General features: G+C 38.6%; 1 protein-coding gene across 2 annotated transcripts in view; it reads right to left on the bottom strand.

The window, feature by feature from the left end:
• Window positions 1-5,443, bottom strand: part of adka (adenosine kinase a) — a 163,611-nt gene that overhangs the window by 35,879 nt on the left and 122,289 nt on the right. The gene's annotated exons all lie outside the window — the stretch shown is intronic.

Raw genomic sequence — 5,443 nt, 5'->3', positions numbered from 1 at the left:
ATACTTTCATTCAGTCCAATTTCCTAATAAATCTTAAAAAAAAAAAAAACTTCATTGCCAAATTTGTAAAAATTTTCTTACACAACTTCCCCCCTTCTTTTGAAGGGGAAAAAAAAAACACATTAGTACTGTTTTGTTAGTGTCTCTTGCTCCCTGAGAGCAAATCACTTGTCCTACCACTCCTAACGGTCTCTCCACACAGCGATGTCTTGCAGGTCATTGTTTAGGGGTTGAGAGTAGACAGACGGCTGTAATTGAGTGCAGTGAGTGATGCAGTAAAGCACTCGTGTAGAGTGTGCATCGCGTGAGTCTCCCTGACAGCATCCAGCTCGAGCATTGATTTAATTACCTCACCTTGCATCTCTCTCTCTTTCTGCATTTCCCTCTTTCCTTCTGCTCTGAATTCAGACAGATGCTTCCAAACTACTTTAAAACATTTTTTTGCTAACCATGTAAAACATCACCAAATGTCTCAGGAAGACTTCTAAGCATCTCAGAGGGGGCCTGCCACGGCTCAGAGCTCTGGAAATGTCCGTGTTTGATTGTCAACAAGATTTTTAGAACTTGACATCTGTCTCTCAATATTTGTGTGTGTGTGTATGTGTGCAGCTGTCTGAATCAGCTGGGAGATGGGGGGGAGCATAATTTGCTTTTTGGGTTAAAAGAATTTCTTAATATGAAATTCGAGTGGTATGACAATTAGAGATTAGACTGTACAGAAATTGAAATCTACTCGCTTATACACACTATACTCATAGTCACGCAATGCTGATGTTGTTACCATGAACAATTTGAGAATAAAGTATAACAATAATAATAATTTGCACGGTTTGATGTGATATGAGCTAATTTAGATTTAATCACCATTGGAACAGTTGAACACATGAACAGTTAAATATCCAATATTGGTTGATATCATTAAATAAAAAAACCCTCTAATATTATCCGATAAGTGGTATATGGTACTAATGTATCCTGCATCCCTAATTAAAATAATTCCAAGTGAAGCTAAAAACAACTGTAAAAACAGCCTGGCTAGAATGTGCAAACAATGACATGAGTACTACTACAAAAAGTGAAATTTCCTGCTATTTGACTTAATAACAGCGCTCTTAAAACACCGCTCAGCCAAACAAATTGGAGGACTGGTACTAACTGTTTTATAAGAATGATTAACATGCCACACACAGGCAAACAAGGAGGGTTCTGATGCAAAGTCCAAGATCATTTGTTCTGGGGCATGTCAAAAGCCTCCAATTTCCTTGTCTGTCTTTTGAGACATGAATAACATTATTTAAAAGTCAGCGTTAGGCAGAATGCCTTTGGGTAGATCTTCACAATGAGTCAACTCTTCCAAGTTCTTGTCTTCCTCCTCCCTCTCTCTCTCTCCCATAAGCAGCAGCGGAGTGATTTCAATCATTTCGTAACCTCCCAGCAATCATGGCTTTAACTCCCCTGTTATTTAAAACAATCTGAGCTCTGAACGCGAGTTAATCACTGCTTATACAACATCAGTCAGGGTTATTCATTCTGTTCCAATTAATCATGCCATTTATCTACATTGTCTGAGCCTTCTGCTCAACAAATTCATCTGTAATGACACAGACAATTCACATTGTTGAATTTTATCATGTATGTGGCAAACGGCGGGCAAATTGCTCGAGATTACTTGCGCATTTGTGTATGCACTGCTGTGTGCGTCGATTTCGGCGAGCATAAATTCAGCGCCATCTGGTTTTGGCTCTTTACTGCTCGGCTCTCTCACTTAATTAACTGGAGGCCATTACATTTCCTGAAATGTTTCATTTTCTCTGGTTCATGTCATGCAGGCAGGCAGGAGGGGAGCAGGGAAGGACTCAATTAGACCAACGCCGCTCGCTGGATATTACACACTTGGTGTGTGCCAGTTAAGGGGGCGTGAGGCTGGTGCAGGGCCTGGACGTCTCTCGCTGCGCCTACCCTGTCAACACAGATAAAGGCCTGCCTGTCTGCGTTAGATCCCGCCCACACACACGCATTCAGACATGCTCCAGCTGCCAAAACACTTCATACCAACCAGCAGAGAGCTAGGCATACATAAAGAATAACACGCATTAATACTGCCCAACAAAGACTGCAGCTACTTGCCACATATACGCTATTTAATTAGCCTGAGAAAAAGCAAAATTGTGGCTGTCAGTTTAACAGGAACTACAGCAGCTATATAAATAGTGTGGGTGAAGAGAATCTGAATCTGAACAGCATCAGTGTTTAATTTCCTGGCTGGACTGCATGACATTATACAGTATAAATCGCAACACTAGAAATCGGTCGAGATTTATATTACAGCAGACATTTATGCAGATATCAGTGGGCAGGAGTACTTTATGTAATTTATACACGATAACAACAAAGAAACATGAAAATACTGTGCATGTCTCAAAATGAGGAAGAACCTGACATATTAATATAAATTCAACTGTTGTGCGTGCAGAATACATTGGCTATTTTTTAAAGGAGTTTCCAACGTGATTCACCCAATCAGAACTCAGAGATCTGTCACATGACTTCACTTTGCACATTTTTAATTTGGCAATTGGTGTGCATAGTCACTTTTTGTGCTTTTTAACTCAATTAGTTTTTAACTAAAGTGCTACATAACATCAACTATTATTATTATTATTAATTTCCGTCGACCTAAGTTTTAAATAAATGGAAAATAATTAAGTACTTTTCATACACTACCACTTAATTTTTTTCTTTAAAAAAGTCTCCCATGCTCACCAAAGGCTGCATTTATTTGATAAAAATACAGTAAAACAGTAATGTAAATATTATACTTTTATTTGTAGTGAAATATAACAATTTAAAACAACTGTTTTCTACTTGAATATATGTTCAAATGTAATTTATTCCTGTGATGCAGAACTGAATTTTCAGCATCATTACTCCAGTCTTCAGTGTCACATGATCCTTCAGAAATCATTCTAATATGCTGATTTGGTGCTCCAGAAATATTTAAATATGTCGTGCTGCTTAATATTTGTGATGAAACCATAATTTAAAACCATGAATCACATTATCTTTTTCCCCAGAATTCTTTGATAAATACACATTTTTAAAACTTTACTTGAAATCATAAATGTCAAGTATTTTTACTATCACTTTTTTCAATTTTACATTTTTAAAGTGTCCTTGTTGAATAAAGAATTCAAGTTCTTACTGAAAATCCTATTGGTAGTGTGGAAAAAGCACCATGCATAACAAACAAACAAACAAAAATATATACAGTATATTTGCATATATACATACATATATTGCATACATACATATAGTGGAGATCAAAATTAGAGAACAACCTACAATTTCCTAAATTTCAAGGTCACTGCTTAGTCCTATTTGAAGTTATCCTATCAAGAGTAGAAGGCAGTTTTTTTTAAGAATATTTCATAAATTAATTGTATTCTAAAGCACAGTATAAAAAACTTAAATGAGATATTTGAAAAAAAAAAACTCTGATCAAAATTAGAGAACACTTACAGATACCTCCAAGTTATTGGTGTTAATCTGGCACCTAGTGCTAATTTCCTTAATTATATGATAAATCCTATTTAACTGGCAGCATTCCTCTAATTTTCACTGAGATTGCAAGATGGCGGGCCGCTCTGAGGTGACTGAAACCCTGCAACAGGAGAGATATTTGAAAAAGAACTCTGATCAAAATTAGAGAACACTTACAGATACCTCCAAGTTATTGGTGTTAATCTGGCACCTAGTGCTAATTTCCTTAATTATATGATAAATCCTATTTAACTGGCAGCATTCCTCTAATTTTCACTGAGATTGCAAGATGGCGGGCCGCTCTGAGGTGACTGAAACCCTGCAACAGGAGGCGGTCCAGATGAAGACCAAAGAGATGACACTTTCAGCCACTGCAAGGGAAGTTAGTCATTCCAAATCTGTGATTTCTCGAATATTGCATCTTTACAATGACACTAATTCATTCAAGTCCCCCAAAAAGGCTGGTCGTCCACGTAAGACAAATGCAGGAGAAGACAGGATAATGCGGAGACTCTCAATGGGGAATCGGTTCAACACTGCAGCTGGAATTGCTTGCCAGTTCAGTGCTGAACAGTATATGGATCTGTCTCGGCACGTTTAAGAGAAGTCCGACTGAAAGCACACTCTGCAGTGATGAAGCCTCTCATCAGCAGAAAGAATCAAAAGGATAGGCTCACCTTTGCTGAGGAGCATGTTGTGTGGACAGAGGAGAACTGGTCTAAAGTCCACTTTAGTGATGAGAGCAAGTTTAATTTATTTAGGTCTGATGGGAAACATTTTGTTCGGCTTCAAACTGAGGAACTGAGGAAGCCCAAGTGCGTAAAGAAGTCAGTGAAAGGTGGAGGAGGAAGTGTCATGGTTTGGGGGATGTTTTCTGCATCAGGAGTTGGGCCTCTTATACAACTACATGGAAGGGTGAATGTAAATTTTTATCAGAACCTCCTTCAGCAACATGCAGTTCCTTCCCTGCAAGGAAATACATTTTCTCACAACATGGAGTTTTTGGTCATACCACCCACCCTTACCCATATGATGAAAATAAGTGCTGAAGAGATATTTAGATATAGAAGTAAAGCTTTAACTTGTTAGGTCTGACTCTCAGTACAAGTCAAACACCTTTACCCCACACTGCCAGTCTGTAACACCTCCCCTCTAGGCCTCTACCCGCACATTCAGAGCATGGACCTGAGACCACGATGACTCAGAACATTACTCCGGTGTCTGCGTCTCAAACGCTGAGGTAAGAGGCTGTTTATGGCCCAGTCTGCAGGCGGTCTGAGTAGTGTTACACTCACAATGAGTACAGTCAGTGCTGGATGACAATGCATTTGATGCGAGATGACTATTCTGTGTGTATGAATACAAAAATATAAAATTTGTAATTAAAATCAATTTCAAATTTGAATCCATTTGGGTCCATATTGTTTTTTTTCCCATACTCTTGAAGTCAATGGGGACCAGCAACTGAAGGTGAACTATCCCTTTGAACTCTTTCACATATACTTTCATGCCGTGTGTGTCCACACAACCATGCTCACCGTCTCCTGCAATTTTCATGCAAGACAATGCCCCCATAACACTGCAAAATGGATAAAGCAGTTCCTTGAAGCTAAGAACACTGAAATAATTAAATTCCTGATTCAAACCCGATTGAAAATCTCTGGAAATTCCTTGGTGACAAAGTTATGGCTAAGAAACCCACCACAGTTACCGAACTATGGAAGAGACTGGAAGAAGAGTGGACCAAGATCACACCAGAGCAGTGTGAGAAGAAACTAGTGATGTCCTGCAGCTGCAGATGAAGTCCTCTACACTTCCTACTAATTTCTGACAGCTGCAACACACACACACACACAAATCACACACATATATATATATATATATATATACACACACACACACA

Source organism: Sinocyclocheilus rhinocerous, unplaced genomic scaffold, assembly GCF_001515625.1.
Source record: "Sinocyclocheilus rhinocerous isolate Xijiao unplaced genomic scaffold, SAMN03320098_v1.1 scaffold677, whole genome shotgun sequence".
In the NCBI taxonomy this organism is placed as follows: Eukaryota; Metazoa; Chordata; class Actinopteri; order Cypriniformes; family Cyprinidae; genus Sinocyclocheilus; species Sinocyclocheilus rhinocerous.
This window is presented reverse-complemented; position numbering and strand designations above follow the sequence as displayed.